Here is a 22,431-nt window from a genome sequence, read left to right as displayed (position 1 = left end):
ATGTTGCGGCAGCAACAGTTAAATTTTCTAAAGGACTGTTCAAATTTCATATGCATAGCATCATGCACCTTAACTGTCAGTGAGAAATCAGAGTGACAAGTCTTTCAACTATTTCTTGCTCTCAGATTTGTGGAATTTTCAGCCTGTCATTGGCATTAGGGTGGAGGACAAAAAGAGTTGCTTTGCCAAACTTTCCTGGGAAGGCCATATGACCTTAAGGGAATTTTTCTCTTTCAAGCATATCTGGAACTATAGGAACAGATCGAAACTTACTATACCTTGTAATTAAAAAGTAAATTTGCTACAGTTTGTGTTCTCACCTCACAAGTTGCATTTCTACCAAAGGCAATATTCTTCTCTGTACATTTGTTCTCCCTCACATTCATTTTTGAGAAAGTGTATGCCTCCAATAGAACTAATAGACATATATTCCTCTCACTTCAAAACCTAACACTCCACGGTTTTTAAAGAGCATTTATCATAAGTCTCTAGACAATCCTCGAACTTCAACTGAACCAATTAATTTTATGCAATGAAGAATCTGGAAGGAGTCTCTTTACTGCCTTTCTGACACTTCAAATCCTGAGATACTTCTTTTTTTTTTATCAATAAGTGATTGAGAGCAGCAAACATGACTGTTTTTAAAAATAGTATATGAAGATTTGACTGATTTTTTTTTGTTAGAGTAGCAGAATTCTTTTGTCTAACACTTACTCATTCTTTGAAGTCTTACCTTACTATGTCATATCAATATGTCATCCTCCATTTGAAAAAATCAGAGAAAGCAATTAGGATATCTGGAGAAAGGAAACAAAAATAAAAAGTCTTAGAAAAATGTTTTATCCATGGATCTTAGTCCTAAATGTCTCATATATTTAGATAATAAGAGCTATGGATGAAAACAGATTTATTTAACTATGGTTACCACAAAAATATATTTACTCTTTCTCAGAAGTCCATAATTTTTAACTTATTAAGATATGTTTCTCCAAATAAAGAGAACATGCAATTTACTAGCTTTGATGGACGTTAGATGAGATAAGGCTACCCCATTGTCTTTGGCCTTTTTTTTGCCTCTGGGAATGAAGTACCTGTTATTATTTACTATTATATTATTAAACAGTTGTTACTTAGCAAATGCCCCACTATTATTTTATTATTGTGTTATTATGCAATTGTTACTCATCAACTGTGCCATATTGTTTTCTAATCCTAGAATTTACCTTATAAAATTTCAGGGGCATTTAAAATGAAAGCTTTAGAGACATGGCTCAGAGTCTAAGAGTGCTTGCTCCTCTTACAAAGGACTGGAATTCAGTTCCCAGCATCCACACGGAACAGCTGACAACTGCCAGTAACTTCATATCCTGAGAATTTGATCATGTTGTCCCACCTCTGTTGATATTCATACATATGTGGTATACTCACACACACACACATATGCATTAAATATTTATTTTATGTAAATGTGTGTGTTTGTCTGAATGTATATATGGTGGGAGCACATGCATGCAGTATGTATAGACACAAGAAGATGATATCAGATACCTTGGAACTGGAGTTAAAAGTAGTTGTGAGCTGCTCTATGGGTGTTGAAAACTGAACTCTGGATGAGAACTTGCCCCTGGAAGAGCAGCAAGTGCTTTTAAGTGATAAGCCAGCCAGCCAGCCAATCCCCACAAGTCAAAGCTTTGAGGGTCAGTGGATCCTATCTCAATATTTAATAAAAACTAGCCTCCTCATCTAGTCTCTCAGTACACCCACACTAATCTATCTTTATGATGCTGAAAGACACCAGTCCACCAGTGTCAGAAGGTTCTTCCATTGCACTTCTTCCCATAAACTTAACTCATCACATTGCCTCTGACATCTGTAATTGTTTCTCTGGCTGTATACAGCATATTTATATTTCTCATCAACTAAAACGAAAGAAGATAATAATTCCTTTTTTGAATCTAGTCCATCTAATTTTCTCCTTCAGTTTGAAGACAAACTTCCTGAAAAGAGTAGGTGTTTTCTTTCCAGTGCTGTTGTGAAATTATTGTCCATATCTTAAAACTGTGTGAAGATGTGTGCCAGGGACCAGTCCCAATATTAACAGGTACTGCTAAGGTGGAACACAGTGTTGGATGAAGGCCAAAGACTAATGACCTCTGTTCTTATAACTCTCTCTTAGTGTTCTGGGGATCAGAAGCTGATGGCCTCTGAAAATTTAACTCTCTTTCTATTATGTGGCTAAAAGCCACAAAACTCCTGCTGTTAGCAGCAAAGGATTGATAAAAGAGGCTGATTACTTGGACTCATTTTTCCTTCAACTTGTACACCCCTTACTGATCAAGCATGAGGTTTAGAGTTCGTTAACTCTTTGTAAGCTATAGACAAATTAAAAAAAGAAAAAGAAAAACATGTATGCAGAAGAACACACATTCTGCATGAAGCTGAAAAAAAGCTGCACCGTCTTTTATTGCTGTTCTGTTTTTATACTTTCTATAAAACAATACCTCATAAATCTATCAGGATAATTGATTACTTAATTTTCTAAATAATTTTATATTTCAATACATTTATAATAAATCTAAGGCAATAATTCATATCATAGATTGGTAAGACTTAAGGAATTACAACAGAATTGTGTACGTCTTTCTGTTAAGAATAATGTCTGACTAAACATTCATTATCTGTTACTAGCCTCCCATAAGTTCATTACAAGTTTAAAGCAATAATTTTTATGTCACAAGTTACAACAGTTTTTCAAGAGACAAATTATATATCTTCTGTCTTATTAGTTTGGAAGTTTTGTCTAGTCAATATTTTATTTTTGGTCCTTGCACCTACAATAAACTGTCTCCTCACAGTTTATAAACTTTAGTAACCAGATAATTGTGCCATACCTAACCTAGAAGAAACACTTTCCTTGATCATGTCTTCCAAGCCTTCTTTCTTTTCCTAGTGCAATTAGTTTGTGATACAAGGTTTACAGAACTCTATTTGTAGCTTTTATTCTACAGAGAGCTTGAAATTAATTGTTTAAATTTAAAATTATATAAAATCACTATCAGGTATTATGAAATCATCAATTTATCAATACAATATTACTAGATGAGAGTACATCTTCATATTGATTCTGCAGAAAATCTGCTGAATAGTGTAGGCTAATGCACAGGAATCAATAGGCTATGTAATAGTGACAGGACAGGCATATAGGCAACAGGGAACAATCCTGGGATGAAGTCTCTAAAGATCTTGCATCTCAGAGCTCATTCATTGCAGGTAATGCAAAATGGTGGACTATCTTCAGAAAACTCACTTGTATGCTTCAGCCTTTTCTAGATGGAGTCTGACAGATGTGCCCAGATGTTTGTTTGTTTGTTTGTTTGTATGTAGCCTGTTTATTTTGCATACAGTAAAGTTACAGAGGGTATAATTTCCTTCTATTCATTCTGGAATATTGTCAGTCAAGATCTACTTTCCTTCCCTAATTCTTTGAACTTTATCTTTTGTGTTTCATTTCTCTATTTCTGTTTCATATTTTTAGTTTTTCTTCTTTAGATTCTAACAGTCTCATTTCCTTGGTAGTCTGTTCTTAAATTAACTTTCTCAGCGAAGTTGTTCCAAAAATAATCCCTGTATAACCTAAATATCACTTGCTTGTTCAGCATTCCTTGCTAACCTCTAATTAATTATTTTTCTAGCATACCACATGACCTTTTAAGCACTAAGTTTTCATAGACACAACCTTGATGTTTAGTTGTTTTTGTTGCTTTTTTTTGTTGTTGTTGTTGTTAAATTTGCTTGAATTATATTGGGTTTTGGTTATATTTACTTTTAAGCATCTAATAATTTTAAATATTTAAAAGGCATAATAGTTTAAAGTTATAGTCTTATATCCCTTTAATGTTGGCCTCGGAGTGTAGTGAGAAAATGTTTCCTGTTTTTCCATGTTATAAAGACACTGATTGCCTTTGGGTTACTTCTTTCATTAATGCTTAGTTAGTGCATCTGACACTTTTTGCATGAGCTCAATCAACTCTTTATTTAGTTTCTCTCATAAATATAGACTATACTGTTTATCAACTTGTTTCAGTAATTTGTGACTTAATTTTTTTCAGATTTGTTGGCCTAAGGTTATTTATAATATCCTCTTTCTATGCTTTGCATATTATTTGAGGAATATGTGTTGTTATCTTTTCCATTTATGACAAGGAGTTCTTTTTCTTTATTTCCTTTCTTTACTCTCTGCTGATAATTTTGAATGAATATAAAATATTTTGGAGTTTAATTTATCTTTCAATAGCTGTTATTGTTTGTGTTCTTCCTGATACCTTTGTGTTTTCAGGTTCATTAACTTCTACTCTTGTCTTTATTGTCCCTCCTTTTGTTCCTATAACATTTGATGTGTTCTCCTCCTTTTCATTATGGAGATTTATATAAAATATCTAGACATTTCTGGCCCATTGAAAAGGTGCGTGGGGGGTGCTTGCCACAAATTCTGAGGTCAATCTTACGGAATTCAGATGGCAGAAGGAGATAATTGACTCCATCATGATATCTTCTGCCTTCCACATGCATGCCATGGCATGGATATACCCTGTTCCCCACACACAAAATAAATAAAATCTAAAATTTATATAATTTAAATAATATTTAAATTGTATATATTTAAGTATTTATATAATTTATATAATGCTATTAGCTATAAGCATTGTTAAATATATATGTAAAACATTTTGTAAATAAGGTTTTCACTTTTTACTTAGTTCAGTAAATTTTCTAATTTTCCTTGGGGCTTCCTCTCTTATCTACTAGGTATTGGTTTTATTTTCAAATATCTGGAAATTTTCTAAATATCTTGCTGTGACTAACAAACCATTTGGAAGTATTGAGGTCTGATTATTTACTATGTGTGTTTTCAATTTGTTTAAACTCAGAATAATTTTATGAGACAGATAGTAGGAGAATGGTTTAAGTATGCTGTTCAGGTCATAGTAACCCTACATATTTTCTATCAGTCTCTGATTTCTGAGAAAAAAAATGAAGTTGGCAGGCTATAATTGTAGATTTACCCATGTCTCCTTTAAGCTATACTGCCTTTCTCTCATAAGTTTCTATACTCGGTTTTGGGTATATCTCCAGGTAAGTATGTCTCATTGTCTATAATATTGTCCGTGAATTCTTTACTAAAAATTCATGATCATTACCCCTTTAGGGATGCCCTCTGATCATTTGCCTTTTTTTCTCCTCCACCCTTCTTTCTCTGTTCTCATCATCTTCCTTTTTAATGTAATTAAACGGACTTGTAATTGACCAACTATTTTTCTAATAACATTTCACCTTCTGAGGAGCCCAATGAGTAAATATTATTTTTCATCCCTACTCCTTTTCACTGGCACATGCAGCTTTCTTTTAAAAGCAGCTTCATTCTGCCCATATAACTTTCATTGGCTCCTGACTGTGTTTTACATTAGCCCTGTCTCCTCTACTCTCCTCTCCCCTCCCCTCCCCTCCCCTCCCCTCCTCTCCCCTCCCCTTCCCTTCCTTTCCCTTCTCTTTTTTCTCTTCTCTTCCCTTTCTCCCCTACCTCTCTTTTTTCTTTTTGAAACAGGATCTCCCTATGCAGCTCTAGTTGGCCTCAAACTCACAGAAATGCACTTGCTTCTACCTTTTCAGTGTTGAGATTGAAAGCATGCCTCACCACGCCTTTATAACCTGTTTTCAACAACTATTTTAAAGTCTTATCTTATTTCTTCAATGTCCAGTACCTGTTTCTATCTGGGTCCAATGACACTATATTGAAACTTGTGTTCATCATGTTGTTCCCTTTCATCTGAGTCTTTACCACATTTTATTAGATGACTAAAACAGAGTAGGACTGACCTACAGAGTTTGAGACAAACAGCATCGTGGCCCCAGAAAGGACTTTGCTCTTATATAGTAAAATTCTTAGTGTGGAGAATAGATATACTTAGATCTGTGGTTGGCCTGAGCTTTAAAGTGTTGCTCAGTGTTGTACATATTTCAACACCTTGGTGTTAGCACCCATGAACTGGGGTACATTATGCTGCCTGGGAAACAGGAAGACTTTCTTTGCTCACCACTCATGTCTAGTCTTGGTTTTACTATGTGGCTAGGGCATCCCTTCTTACCAGTTGTCAGCATGGAGGCTGAACATTGTTCAGTTATTGCTTGTTGCTCAGTTTTATAGATGCAAAAGGGCTTAGGTCCTAACTTTTATTTTTGTGGCAGTATTGAAGATCAAAGCCTCATCATAAATAATAGGCAAATGTTCAACCACCAGGCTGCATCCTCCATCTTTAAGAAACTTTCTTTGTTTGTTTTTCTCATGGGCTTTATCCAAGTCTCTGTACCTGGGCCTATGGGGTAGTGTTTTCTATACCTCCCTGCTCTTTTACCATTGAAGAGAGCACCGCTCTGTCTTTCCAGGTGGTTTTGGACTTCTTGATTATCCTCCAGGGATGACAGATCTCTTTTGTCTGTGAGTGTACGGTGATAGGTTTAAGATAATGTCTTCCTTTCTATATTAGTTCAATTCAGCTTACGAAACAATGCCACAAATTGAATGAACTATTAAAAAATAGAAATGAATTTCTTAGAGTTGAGGAAGTCCAAAGTCAAAGTGCTAGAAGACTCGGTGTCTGATGTCCTGTCCCTAGACTTTATAAAGGCATGTTAATTTTTTTGCTTTCATACCGGTCATGATCTCTCTTGGTTCTCTTTATAACGGCACTAATTCCCTCATGAAGGTTTTACAAACATGATCTGATCCCATCCCCAAACAACTTTTTTTATACATCATTATGCTGGGGAGTAAATTTGGGGTAAGGAACAAAAACATTAAGTCTATTTTGCCTCAAAAGAAGAACTATTAAGTTTCTATGCCCAACTCAGTAAAGATGGATACTTGACTATGTTCTCTGGGAGACAGGCTTTTCTGAACTCCTGAACCAGAAGCAAGGTATCGCTACTGATAACTGAGAGTTGAAAGCTCAGTATCTGTACTCAGCAGATAATGGCTTTAGTTTTGTAAGAGAGAGCAACACAGAAATGAAGGCATAGCTTTGTCCTGGCTGGCAGTATCTGCCTATATTCTCCTTGATAGCTGTGTCTGGGAGCGTGGAGCTCTTTCTTCTCACCTACAATCAATCTGATCAGTACTGGCTAGAGGCCTGTGCAAAGGAAAATAAGAGTGATGTGTCCTCTCATGTGTCTGCTTCCACTGCCTACTCTAATAGACATGCTTGTCTAACAGACAGTTTTAGAACTCACTCCATTTTAGTTAATATGTCTTTTTAGATTTTAAAATTTAATTTCATGTATATGGGTGTTTTGCTTGCATGCTTGTCTGAATATCAACTGCATGCACAACCCATAGAGACCAGAATAGAGGGTTGGAGACCCAGGAACTGGAGCTAAAGGCAGTTGTAAGCCATCATATGGGCACTGGGAATTGAATCTGGAAGAACAGCCTGTGCTCATTATTGAGTCATTACTCATCTCTTATCTGATTATATTTCATTTGCACCATGGTATGCCAACGTAATAATGTCTGTATATTTTTATATTTTATAAAATTATATTATTTATCTACATTCCAGTCATTGTCTTCCCTCCCACAATTCCTCATCCAATTCCTCCTCCTCCTTGCCTCTAAGAAAGTGCCCTCTCATAAGGCCTCTCTCTTCCCCAAGGCCTAAAGTATCACAAGGATTAAACTCATCTTTTCCCACTGGGGCCTGACTAGGTAGACCTCTGTTATACTTATGCTAGGGGCCTTGGACCAGCTTGTATATGCTCCTGGTTAGAGGCTCGGTCTCTGGGAGCTCCCAGGGGTCTGGGTTAATTGAGACTGCTGGTTTTCCTTTGGGGTTGTTCTTCCCTTTAGCTTCTTCAATCCTGTGCCTAATTCAACCAAGGGGTCTCTGACTTCAGTTAAATATAACTATCTGCTTATCTCCCAGTCAGCTGCTAGTAGGGCCTCTCAGAGAACAGCCATGCCAGGCTTCCATCTATAAGCACATTATAGCATCAGTAATAGTGTCAGGCCTTGGTGCCTTTCCATGAGATGGATCCCAAGTTGGGCCTGTCATTGGACCACCTTTCCTTCAGGCTTTTCTCTATTTTTGTCCCTGCAGTTTTTTTAGACAGGAAAAAATCTGGATCAGAAATTTTGACTGTGGGTTAGTAATCCAGTCCTTCCTCTTGAGGCCCTGCCTATCTTCTGGAAGTGGACTCTTCAATTTCTCTCTTCCCAAGGTTGGACATTCTGGCTAAAGTCACCCCCATTGAGTCTTTAGAGTCTTTTACCTGCCAGGTCTCTGGTACTTTCTAGAGGGTCCTGTTACCTCTCACCCCTGAGGCTGCTTATTTTCATTAATTCTCTTGACCCTCTGCGCTTCTCTCTTACCCCTGCCCCGCATCTGGTCCTATTCTACCACCTCTAACTGCCCTCTTCCACCCAGGTCCCTCCCTCCCTCTTTCTCCCTAGATTATTTCATTCTGCCTTCTAATTGGGAATAAAGCACCCTAACTTGAGTCTTTTAGCATGTAACCAATGAACATGAATATGGTGGAGCATATGACCTGGTGACATGGTGGAACATCTTTTGGATATATGTCCAAGAGTGGTATAGCTGGGACTTCAGAGAGAACTATTTCCAACTTTCTGGGGAACCTCCATATTGATTTCCAAAGTGGTTGTACCAGTTGGTGTGGGAAGCGGCTCCACTGGTGCCATTACAAGATGGCGCTTGGCAAAAGGCCAGCCAGGATGACTGGGCACTGCTTAAGAGAAAAACAACTCCATATATGGAAAGCTTGCGCTAAAAGGTGTGGTTGCCCAATCATCCTGCCTCACATCATACGGAGTGACCAGTTACCAGTGTTCTCATGGCAGTTACTGATAGGAGCGAGGCAAAGCTTTAAGGGGCTGCAGGTGGTGGTGTATGTGGCTGCTGGCAGCACGAAAGAAGCTTAAATACAAGGGTTGCTGAATAAATGGCTCAAAGAAGAACACTATTGTCGTGGCCTTATTCTGCTGGTCGGACGCTGGGGAGCGACAAGTTGGCAATTCTATCAGTAATGGAGAAGTGTTCCTATTTCTCTAAATTCTCACCAGCATGTGCTGTCACTTGAGTTTTTGATCTTAGCAGTTCTGTTTGGTGTGAGGTTGAATTGCATTTTTCTAATGACTAAGGACTTTGAAGATTTCTTTAAGTGCTTCTCAGCCATTCAGATTCTTCTGTTGTGAATTCTGTTTAGCTTCGTACCCCATTTTTAACTGGGTTATTTGGTTTTTTGGAAGTTAATTTCTTGAGTTCTTTATATATTTTGGATATTAGTTCTCTGAAGCATGTAGGGTTTGTGAAGATTTTTTTCCCCTATCTATAGGTTACTGATTTGTCTTATTGACGTTATCTTTGCCTTACAGAAGCTTTTCAGTTTCATAAGGTCCTTTATCACTTGACATTAGAACCTGAGCCATTGTAGTTCTGTTCAGGAAATTTTCCTTTGGGCCAACAAGTTTGAGGCTCTTTCTCACTTTTTCTTCTTTTTATTCAGTGTATCTGGTTTTATGTTGAGATGCTTGATTCACTTGAACTTGAGCTTTGTGCAAGGTAATAGATATGGATCTATCTGCTACATATAGACAGCTAGTTAGACTAGCACCATTTATTGAAGATGCTTTCTTTTGTCACTGTATGTTTTTGGATTCTTTGTCAAAAATCAAGTGTCCATAGGTATGCAGATTTACTTCTGGATATTCAACTCTATTCCTTTAATTGACCTGCCTGTCTCTGTACCAATACCGTGCGTGTGTGTGTGTGTGTGTGTGTGTGTGTGTGTGTGGTGTGTTTTAATCACTATTGCTTTGTAGTACAGCTTGATATCAAGGATGACATTTTCCTTTAGAAGTTCTTTTATTGTTGAGAATTGTTTTGGCTATCTTGGTTTTTTTTTTTTCCATATGAAGTTGAGAACTGCTCTTTCAATCTCTGTAAAGAATTGAGTTGGAAATTTGATGGGGATTGCATTGAATCTGTAGACTGCTTTTGGTAAGATGGCCATTTTCAGTATGTTAATCCTACCAATCAATGTGTTAGTATTCTGTCTAAACTCCACCTCCACAGTTATCTGGCAACAGCCAGGTATGCTCCTCCCCACAGTTACCTGACAACAGCCAGGTAGGCCTGCCCACTATAAAAGGGACTGCTTGCCCCCTCCTCCCTCTCTTGCTCTCTTACTCTCTTGCCTCTAGCTTCTCTGTCCCCTCGCCCCTCCCCATTCTCTCCCCCTCATGGCCAGCCTCTACTTCTCCTCTTTCTCTGCCACCTTCTTCTGTTTCTCTCCCCCCACTTTTGCCCTATCTCCTGAATCCCCCCTCCGGAACCATTTGTTCTGGTGTTGTCTGTTCTAGGCTGCATGCACTGAAGTCTAACACTAGTGCATTGTCTGGGAATCGAACCCGGGCCTCCCGAATGGCAGGTGAGAATTCTACCACTGAACCACCTGAATATTTCGAGTACTGCGACCAGCTGGGCAGCACCTACCAGCCGCCAGCTGCTGTGACTGTGCAGGACCTAACTCCGCTGTTGCTGCTGCAGCCAATACCACCGCTACACCACATATACTACGTCCGCGGCTACCTGCCACCTGCTACGTTATTTCCACCACTGCGGCAGACCAACTCCAGCCACTGCTGCAAGGCTTACAAAACTTCCACCACATGAGCTGTGCTGCTGCAGCCCCCACGTGGTGCTCTGCCGCATGGGTTGGGCAGGCAGACAGGCCTACACAGACTTCACGATTCCACCTTTCCTGATACCAGACTGCACAAGCCTGCAAACACACACCAGGATATTAATTGGTAAGGATCTTCCAATTGGCAGGAGGGACCCTGGACACTCAGTTAGGGTCTGGCCAGCCTTCCCTGGGCTAAGGTGTTGGCTTTTCACTGCCCCAGTCCATATGACTGGCCTCTAGCTGATCTATAACTTAGGACATTGTTTACATTGGATGATTTCTCTCCTCAAAAGTAGTTCACAGCCCTCCCCCCCCCCAAGGTCTTACAGGAGCTGGAAATTCTGGTACCAGGTTGAGCTACTTTCTGGTGTTCTCTGGGAGTTCGCCCACCACAGCTGAAGCCCCTAGATACTCTCGTGACAACCTGGTATCTAGGCTGTTTGCCTGGTTTCATTGCCAACTTTTCTTTTGGGACACCAATACGAATAGCTCGGTAACAGCCCCTGTCACCCAATGGGCAATACATTGTCTTTGACTGTACCCACAGATGCCCCACTGGGTTGTCTCCTGAAAAACCTCAAATCTCTAAAATTAATGCCTGATTTGAGGCCTTCCAAATTGATACACCTCTGCAATAAGGTCTGGATACTCTAGATAATGGATTAAAGTGGCCACCTAATGGCATGCTAGACCCAATCATTTTAAACGGTCTTAACACATACTGCCAGCAGTCTGGTAAATAGAAAGAGATTCTCTATATCCAAGCATTCATCTAACTTCACTCTGATACCTCTACGTGGTCTACCTGTTCCCCCATTCCCCACTGGTCAGAGTAACCATCCACATGGTCCCAGGAAAGATTTCTTGAGCTCAGAGCTAACCCTGTGCTTCTCTGACCCTCATTCTAGGACTCCCCCTCCTCCTCCCTCATTTGCGGGCCAGCCAGTTTGCCTGAAAAGCTGTGGGTCCTAGACCCTGCTTGCTCCCTTCTCCTCTGTGGTTCTTAGCTCTGCTCTGGGTCTACTCCTTGCACCCTGTTAGGGACTCTCTCTGAGACTTGCTTCCCCACATGCGCAACCACTGGCGCGAAGTGGTTGGCTGCCCGAGCATTCCAGGGAGGTGCTCTCTCTCCCTCTCTGCCTGGAACCTGTAAAGTGAGTGCTAGTGGTGCCTTCTGCCACAAAAACAGCTAACAGAAACATTGCTGTGATATGGAACATGCTTGCTTTTCCTTGTCCACTGCAGACTAGCTGCCAGAGGCACTGGGCAATGACTTCCAGCCACTAGTAGGAAGTCCTGCCCTGTTGCTGCTGCGACAGACCTGACTGGCAGCGCCTGTAGCCCACAACCCCAACCCACCAGCCATATGATCTTCTGCCACTGTTGCCAGTTTTCTTAATCTGGTCCTAGCCAAATGTTTCTTTGCTAATACAAAAATGTGCTTTTCTCTACATATACAGCCTGCCAAAGTTACTTAAGACTCTTTCGTATCCTGTCTTAATAGATCTTTACTACTGCTATTAAAATGTATTCAGTTACAACCAATCCTTATGGCTCTCAATCCTGTTAGAAGTCTGTTAATAGTATATTTAAGCTTATGGCTGACAGATTTCCCAAAGCCTCTAACAGTTAACCCAAGATGGTTTCAGAAGACTTGGACACCAGACTCCTAGAAGATAGGAGTTTGGATTGTATGCAAACAAACACAGTGGACTAAACTAGATGCTCTGAATCAAATGACTCAGCTGCAACCATGGTAAGTCATTACTCATGTCATGCAAATCCATTTAACAGAGAAAAAGCCCTGCATCTTCTATGCTTGGAAGCCAAACTGACTTCGCCCAAGAGACTATGGAGATCACAGGAACTGTTGGCTAATGGACTCTGTCATTTTTAAAAATCATATAGAACTGGTAGATTATTGTTTATTCTTTCTCAGAATTCTGACAGCTAAGCTTCCACAGATATTATCTGTTACCTCATTACCTAAACTCAGTTGCCATCAATTAAATGCTTCATATTTCCTCTTCTTGCTATACCACTGTCCTAATATTATCTGAGTTCCTATAAACTTGCTTAACTCTAAGAAAACATTCCACTATAAGATCCAACAAAGGCTCATCTTAAAGACTGTTTGTGTTGTTAACTCATGCTGATATCTCTTTTGTAAACTTATAAGTTACAGGAAACCCACTCAGATCTACCTCGTATGGACCAAATAGATGCCATCCAGATAAGTATATCTGCCTAAAGTTCCCACTTACTACCTATTACAAAGGGTGGGATCCCTCTAGGTTTCAAATATACATCTTAGAAAAATTTTCTTTCTGCTAAATGTAATTAATCTTATTCCCTGCATCTTGTTAAGCCCAGGCATATCCAGAACAGCTTCAGAGAAGCAACTTCCAGATGCTCCAAATCTCCTGTCACACACACAGCTGCTTCTACTGGACATGTTCCTTCTGACCTATCCTCAGATAGCTCCATAGACCCTGGACAGCAGGAAATAGCCAACTCTAAGACTGGACAAACATCCCCCATACCCATTCTTCTAGGTTCCCCCTAGAGACATTTAACCCCCAATGCCAGCAGGAAGTAACCAGATATCACAACAACCCTATTCCTGCTTCGCTGTCACCTCTTTCTAATTTTTCTTTTTCAATGAAACCAAAACAGGGGAATGTTAGTATTCTGTCTAAACTCCACCTCCACAGTTACCTGGCAACAGCCAGGTATGCTCCTCCCCACAGTTACCTGGCAACAGCCAGGTATGCTCCTCCCCACAGTTACCTGGCAACAGCCAGGTAGGCGTGTCCACTATAAAAGGGGCTGCTTGCCCCCTCCTCCCTCTCTTGGTCTCTTACTCTCTTGCTCTCTTGCCTCTAGCTTCTCTGTCCCCTCGCCCTTATCTCCTTCCTTTCCCCCTCTCTCCATGTGGTCATGGCTGGCCTCTACTTCTCCTCTTTCTCCACCATGTTCTTCTGTTTCTCTCCCCCCAACCTTTGTAAATGTTGAGACTGACAGAAAAGACAGCGGGATACCTGAGTGCTTTGAAAGAGGAAGAGGGATGTCCCCAGAACATTTGTTTTAAAAAGTATTTGTGTTAGAATTTAAGGTCAGTTTTCACACTGGCTGAGGCATTTTTGTGACTCAAATTGGCCAGCCAAGTGCTCTGGGCATCACTGCATGTCAGGAAACTCTACTTAGACTTGGTTCCATGGGGGATGCTTGACCTTAGATATTATAATTTCTGGGTTCTCATGACTCTTGCCTATATTATCACAAATCTGCATCTATAAAGGATTCATCAGTGTAAGACAGGGGGCAAGTACATGTTTTCTTGACATGCAGTTTTTAGCCATTGTAATCTTCCAGATAAATGATTCGTTTTTTATGTACATTCAAATATAGCTCATAAAAAGAATTTTGAGTCAACAAAGTGGGGGAGATTTTATAATTAAAACTACCTGAAGCATGAATATTTTAGGAATGTACATATAAATTATATTTTTACATGTAATACCATAAGCTGACCTCTCCAAACTTGTTGTAAATACATTAAGGAAGAAAAAATCTAATAAATAGCCTTTCTTTCATGGCTCACTTATTCTTTCTCTCTCTGTAGAGGAAGCAAACTTTTTTAAGTTTTTGAAAATAAAATTCCCCTTCAAATTTAGAAGTTTATCAGAAAGCCTTTATAAAACAGTCCTATACATTTTGCTAATTCTCAGCTTTAAGTATTTTTAAGGCTAAAGAAGAGTATATCTGGGATAGAGGATTAACAAGACGAAAGCAACAAATGCAATAATGTAACAATGACAGGTAGCTATCTTTATAGTTAGCCTAGGGTGATCAACTCTCCCCCAGTCTACTGTCTAGACAGAGGCTTTTGTAGGAATGAAATCTAAAAAGCCATTCTATTTCATGAACTGTGAAAGGCAGACTGGATTGGTAAGCTATACTTTGGCAAATGGTTAAATGTCTTTCAAATATTCTCACCTCTATTTGAAAAGAAATCACCAGTCATACTTCAGACCAAAGAAATTTATTTCTATTGTAATTTTGCTAACATTGGTGGTGATTGGAAACAAGACATCTGAAACACTTATAGTACATACCTCTGACCCTGATCTCTCTGAGAGGTTTTTTTTGTTGTTGTTGTTTTGTTTTTTTGTTTTTTTTCGAGACAGGGTTTCCCTATGTATCCTTGGCTGTCCTGGAACTCACTCTGTAGACAAGGCTGGCCTCAAACTCAGAAATCCGCCTGCCTCTGCCTCCCAAGTGCTGGGATTAAAGGCATGTGCCACCACTGCCAGGCTCTCTGAGAGTTTCTAAATTCTTTTCTGTTTTGTACTATTCAACTGTTTGTTTGTTTAAGGAAGTTTCTGTCAAGAAAAACAGTGAAAGTAAAGCCAGCATGAAGGGACGGTGGATTAGTCTAGGCTAGAAAGCTTGAGAGGAACTAGTCAGAGCAGAGTTTCACCAGGCATAAGAACCTAGAGTCCTCTAATACCTGAGAACCCTGTGCTTTCATACTCTGATAGCTGAGGAAGTATAGGGAAGAGTCTCTGAATAATCAATACACCTTGTCTTGGATATACCATATCTCTAACTTCCAGAGCCTTAGACACAGCAGTGTCATCTACAAAGGCCATACTTAAGAAACAATAGGAACAATGCAATCAAGTTACAAAATCATATCTCATATACATCAGAGAAACATTTCACAATGTTTTAAGCAAATTTACAACTTAGAATTGGGTGCTTTCATAGCCATGTTGGTGAGTATGCAGCATGTAGGACAGAGGTTGGATGTACTTGAAAAAGGATACTGATCCAGCTTAACAATGCTTGGCTGTATGATAATCTTCTATTAACCAACTTTCTTGAGTCTTCAGAAAGTACACTTTGTTTTGATGTTTATTTTAAAGAAAGAAACCATGTAATCTTCCATTATAGACTTGGTCAAAGCAGCAACATTTAAGATTTTTTTCCAGGACTCTATAAAAGTTCCAGTTAAGTTCCTGTATAATCTACACTGACAAGGATAGACAAGATGTAAGTTAAAAGAAAAAAAAAAACACTCAAAGATTTAATTGTGCTTAGTACACCAAACTTACATAAACCAGAATGCGCCTCAATCTATTTTAAAAGTCTCAGTCTTAAAGGTTAAGGCAAAAAGAAGCCTCTAGTTAACCTTCAATTAGCTGTAGCTGCCTAGAGCTTTCTTTTAATCAAGATTTTACTCCTTCCTGCATTATTTTTATGACATCCAATTTTATTTGGATTCTTCAATATATTTCTCAGAGGTGAAATAGCTTTTCTTTACAGATGAAAAGCCAGTCTAGACACGAACGACTGGCTGTGTGACCTTCATAAAGTCATCTCTCTGAGGATCTTTTCTCACTTTTAAAATGGCAATAATGAGGTCTGTTTCACTGTGCTGTGCAAGCCTGGAATAAGCCCATAAGCCCAATAAGCAGGAAGCTGCTGGAATGACTGGAGGGTTGGGCATCAGAATAATGAATTTTCCATAATGTTCAAGCTATGGGACACCAGAGAAGGTGTTTCCTTGTCAATAAAATGAAAATGTAAATTCACTGACTCAGATAGAATGTCTGAGCAGAGAGACTCCTGTATCTTTCTGCCACCATCTCCCCAGCAATGAATCACAGGCAGCTACTACTGTGCCCAGCCTTTTCCATGGTGCTGGCAATTAACGTGGGTGTGCATGCTCATGTAGCAAACACGTGTGAACTAGAGCTGTTTCCCCAGCTCTTCCTCTACGTTTTGTTTTTAAAAATATTGGTAAAGGTTACCATTAGACTTTTGTGGCCTCTTTTATCATTCTTTTGCTCCTCTCACTGAAATGGTAAAAGCATGTTCATAGAGAAAGTCACCACTGCGGCATGAAACAGGCATGCCAAAGTCTCTACACAATATGTTTAGCACACAGAACTTAAAATCCTGCTTCTTGATTCAGCATATTGCAAGACCATCACTTGGATTTTTATTCATGCAGTTTTTTTAAAAAGGAAAATTGTTTCCAAACTGTGGCAAATATTCACAATATAATTCACCAACATATCCATTTTAAGCATAATGGTATTATGCAAATTCAGATATTGACAGCAATAGCCCATTTCCCTTTATCTTGTAGAACTGACATTTTATACATTTCAAACAAAAAGATCCCACTTCCTGACATCCATCATTATGTTTTCTGACTGAATCTGACTAATTTAGATATCTAAATGTAAGTGAAATACATACCCTTTGTCTTTTTATGATGGGCCCATGTCGCTTGGAACAATCTTCGAAGTTTGCTGATATTATAGCAAGGGCCACAATGCCCTTCTGTTGTAAGGCTAAACAATATTCTCTCATTATTTCTTCACCCAGATTTCTGAAGATGGGTGCTACCCAAGGTTATTTCAAAAGCAATCTGGAATATCATGCATTTTTGAGTCCTATTTGAATAAACTTCACAGTAATCTTTCCCTCTCCAGTTCCAATCTGAGTAGACAAGCAGTCAGAATGAGCACCAGCTGAAATTTGAAAGTGTTAAAATAATCAGCTTCAATTGCAAGGCCACTGCAGATATTTAATTAGGTAACTGGTGTTTTTTTGTTGTTTAAAATAAATCACATAAGAGAAAATAGGCAAAGCTTTAATATTTAACTAATGAAATAATTTTTCTCTTTTCTTCTGCTCCCTCTCTTCCCTCCCCCTCTTTCCCTTTTTCATTCCCCTCCTCTCTGTGTGTATGTTGAATTAAGACTTACCAAAATTATTCTCAATCAAAAACCTGTGAAAGCCATCTGACCCTCAAGCCAAGAATATAAAGTACATGTAGTAGACGAGATAGATAAAGTAAGATAATGGGACAAGCTTGACACATGGTGTGGAAATACAGTATTTGTTCTTTTGCTCTGGAGACATATAGAAAAGAATAGAAGATTCCCATGAGCTGACAAACTCCTCGCTTTTCATTGCAGATCTGAATATTTCTTAGAATTGTGTTATTTTTATAATGCTATGTCAGGAGTTAGAGGTGGATTTTGTACCACTCTTGCCTACTCATCTTTTATAGACTATGGAGCTAGACAAAGAATTACAAGTGGCTTTGATGAAGAGGTATGGGTGAATATCTGCAGTAATGCAGGACGCTGTCGGAGCTCAGAAAACACACCACCCATAGCGAGGCTCTTTCCCATCTTTGGCATTTTTCCTCAACCATATGCAGATTTTAAATGATTGTGGTAACTTCTTTCATGTTATTGAAAATATGCAGCATGTATTTATCTAAAATAAATATGATTTTACTTGGTATGTTTTTGGAAATAATAGTATACAATATGTACCAGAAAAATAAGGCAAATGTATAATAATAAAATTATTTGCGAGCCACATCTAATTTTGCCAGAGTTCTTAAAAGATATATGTTTAACAGATATAAATGTTTACTCAGATCATATGGAATAAAATTATTCATCTGTCTTTTAAGGGAGTATATCCTGTTTTGTCTCAGCCAAGTTTTTTAAAAGTACTATAGTGTCTTCATGTGACTCACCACACTTTCTGCTAGCTACTTGACAGTGACATTGGCGTCAAAATAAGTGAACTCAGACATTGTTTTAATTAACAGGGAATATGGCAGCATAAAAAGATAAATGGATAGATGGAGGTATAAATAGGTAGGTATCAATGAACCAAAGTAATGCTGCTCAAATATCATTAAGGACATAGATCATATGCAGAACCATAATGCAAGCTTGTAAGAACATCCTATATTTTGTAGCTTCATAATATTGTAAAAGGAAAGCTGTGCTCAGCTCTTAGAAGGGAAATCAGATGTTGAAATTAAGAATCTCACTGAATCAAAGACTGTCAGTAGACAGCAGTTAGCAGTCAATTACTCAGGAGAATTTAAGTCCAGGTGCTACCACACTGCACTGTTGTGTGAAACAAGCAGAGACCCAATCCTGCTCCTTTACAATTCCTCAAAGCCACTCCTCAAAATTTTGGCAAATACTTCTGAACAAATGCTCAAGCTCCAGGAGTTGCTAATAATAACAACAAAACTCTAAGTCAAACATAAAAGGCACCAACATTTTGCTCCTTCCCTGTAGACAGATATTGTCAAGGAGGGGCAGCATTATCCCAGGGCTGTCAGAAGATGCAGATTCCCAAGCACCATGAAGGATCTAGAACTGTACTGGCATCTCTTTTTACTCATGGCCCACTGCTGACTATGCTCCGTGGTGGATTGGAGAGCTGTTACCGCAGAGAGATACTATCGGAAAAGTAATTGTTTGATGAGAAAGCACTCAAATATTAGATCAGCCTGCTCTTTATTTGTACATCAAAATTTGTAGTTCTAAAAAACTAACACAGATTTTACATAGTCAAAAATGTGTGCAAATGAGGAAAACTTTTATAATAAGGAAAATACAAATATAAAGAATTAAGGGGACAGCCCCATGGAAAGACCAGCTCTCTCAACTAACCTGGATCTCCCAGATCTCTGACACTGAGCCACCAACCAGGCAGCATACACTTGCTGACACATACACAGCACCAGAATGCCTGGTCGGGCCTCAGTGAGAGAAGATGCACCTAACCCTCGAGAGACTTGAGGCCTAAGGAAGTGGCGAGGCCTGGGGGAGTGGGGACATCATCTTGGAGACAGGGGAGAGGTATGGGTGGGGAGCTGTGGGGAGTGGGCAGACTGGGAGGGAGATGAAGTCTTGACTGTAAAAAGAATTAAAGAGTAAGAAGAAAAAATATAAAAAAAGAATTTTTAAAAGAATATTTGCTAGCAGTGAGAAAATAATGGCAAGTTATGCATTTGCAGCATGTTTAAGCCTTCCACAAATATAATTTTCACAGGCAGCACTGTATTTAACAATTTCCTAATACTCCATTTCCCAAATTTTTAAATAAAGATCTTGCCATCATGTGGTCTCTCCATAATCCTTTCAAACACTCTCTTGCAGGTAAATGCATGATTCATGTTATTTTGAGATAGTGTTTCACCAGCTAGCCTAGAACTCATAAAGATCTGCCTCCCAAATGCTGAGAAGCACCACCACACCTGGTAATTTCTGAATTCTTCAATGGTAGTGCATTATCTTTCTTCTTGTCATATTTTTAGAGGTGTATCTTTAAAAAATACTTAGTAGTTGTGTCATAGAGTTTAAGATGTAAATAAACATTTAGTTATTTTAGATCTTCCTAAATTTCATCTTCCAAGGGTTGGGATTATTTCCTTTCCAACACTGATGTATAGAGGGGCCTTTGTCCTCACAGCCCTTTTCTTTAGGTTTTACATCTGCTGAGTGAGAGACAGGCTCTTGGTATTGGTTTGATTTGGGTTTCCCTGTTTTATGTTTATTTATTTTTACATTTTTGGCATGCAGCTACACACACACACACACACACACACACACGTCTCTCTGTATATTGTCGGTGTACAAATGCCACACCATACATATGGATGTCTGTTGCACCTTGCTACTAAGGTTGTAGTCTACTATGTCCATCAGGGACAGATCCATATGGTATTGTTCACCTAGTAACTTATAGGGAAACCTACACAATGTTCAGAGCTAGTTTTGTCCTGCAGATGAAGAAAGAGGATGTTCTCAAATATCTTGCCACAAGAACCCACTTAGATGGCGCCAACGTTTACTTTCAGATGAATCAGTACATCTACAAAAGGAAAAATGACAGATATCTGCATCATAAATCTGAAGATCCGTGAGAAGCTGTTGCTTACAGCTCGGGCTATCACTGCCACTGAAAACCCTGCTGATGTCTGTGTTGTCTCCTCTAGGAACAATGACCAATGAGCCATGCTGAAGTTTGCTGCCGCCATTTCAATTGCTGGTCGTTTCTCGTCTGGGACGTTCACTTACCAGATCCATGCAGCCATGGCTTCTAGTGGTGACTGGTTCCAGGGCTGACCACCAGCTCCTTGCAGAGGCCTCTTATGTCACCATGCCCACCATTGCTCTGTGTAACACAGAATCTCATCTGCATTATGTGGACATTGCCATTCTTTGCAACAAGGGAGTTCACTCAGTGGATATGATGAGATTGATGCTGGTCCGGGAAGTACTACGCATGTGTAGTACTATCTCTTGTCATAATGAATTATGCCTGATTTTTACTGCTATAGAGAGCCAGAGGAGTTTGAGAAGGAAGAACAGGCTGATGCTGATGCTACAAAGGCTGTGACCAAGGAAAGAATTTCAAGGCAAATGGACTACATCAGCTCCTGAGTTCCGTGCTGCTCCACTAGAGGTGGCTGACTGGTCTGATGATGTGTGGGTATCCTCTGTGCCCATACAGCATTTCCCTACTGAAGACTGCAGCACACAGCCAGCCACTAGGGACTGGTCAGCAACTCTCATAGCACAGGCCACTGACGGGTTGGAGCCATCACTGAGTGGCCCTGAGTTCCTCTGCAGACACTTAAGCAAGGGGTAAAATGGCAGAAAACTAGATTGGGCTCCCCAGATCAGGCAGAGCAGAAGAAATCCCACTAAGAAAAGGGAGTTCTTCATTTTGCACTGAGCTCAGGAAAGCCGTTCACACATGGTAGCTACAACCTTAGTAGCAAGATGCAACAGTGGTCAGAAGACAACTTGTGGGAATTGGTTCTTGTCCTGTACTCCATGAGTCTAGAAATCAAACTCAGGTCATCATCGGCCATAACTGGCTGAGCTGCCACACCAACCCCATGGTTTACATTTCTCATTTCTTGAATTTTTGAGTTAGGTGTAACATCCAAGTCTATGTTTATAGTTATTTTTTCTAATCTTTCTTGTGAATTGACAGTTTTAGAAATAGAAAACTGGAACATTCCAGTTCTTTCCAGGTGCGACTGTAATTTCTCCAAATCAGATTCTTTATATACAAACTATATTTTTATAATTAATGTAAGTGGTACAATTATATGAACAAACTTGAGTAATGACATACTATTCCGAATGACATATTTAAAAGACACATGCTTTAACTTCTCTAATTAACTTTTCTAGCTGAAAAAAAATTACTGAGCCAAACCCATAATAAGCAGTAGAAATAGTTAATAAATAATGATTTTAGTTCTTTATCCTAGAAGACAAGTTGTCTTCTGAACACTGTTGCATCTTGCTACTAAGGTTGTAGTCTACCATGTGTAGCAACAAGTTTGTTACTTTATGTTTTAGAAAGCATTTGGGTATAAGTGTGGGTACCAGTGTGTATGTGTGCAACTGCCTGTGGAAAGGAGGACAGGACACTGGGTCCCCTAGAGCCCCAAGATGTGGGTGCTGAGAACTGAATGCATGTTATCTGAAATCAAACACACAAACAAAAAACAAAAACAAACTATCACATGCTCTTAACCACTGAGCCATCTGTCCAGTCGCAAGTTAATACCATATTTCTTGCATGATTTCAGATTCATGTATTTGGTTCTACAGAGTTTTTGGAATTTCTATAAAAATCTAGAATTTTCCACTGTTATGTAATATTGTAGTAATAATTATATATTAACAAAATTGTGTAATATAATAAATACATGTAATAGATAGTAATGTACAAAAGATAACATACCACAAACATTGCTTGTGTATATTGCATCAGTGGATATTTATATTTATTTAAAACTAAAGTTTTGGA

The 22,431-nt window shown here is 39.1% G+C and overlaps 1 pseudogene; it reads left to right on the top strand.

Annotated features, from left to right (window-relative positions):
* The first annotated feature begins 20,359 nt into the window (after positions 1 to 20,359).
* On the top strand, positions 20,360 to 21,221 carry LOC114614019 (annotated as a pseudogene).
* Positions 21,222 to 22,431: the final 1,210 nt, after the last annotated feature.

The sequence above is a fragment of the Grammomys surdaster genome, unplaced genomic scaffold (assembly GCF_004785775.1).
Source record: "Grammomys surdaster isolate TR1022 unplaced genomic scaffold, NIH_TR_1.0 62, whole genome shotgun sequence".
NCBI classification, from domain to species: domain Eukaryota; kingdom Metazoa; phylum Chordata; class Mammalia; order Rodentia; family Muridae; genus Grammomys; species Grammomys surdaster.
The sequence above is the reverse complement of the archived record's forward strand: the minus strand, read 5'-3'. Positions and strand labels throughout refer to the sequence as shown.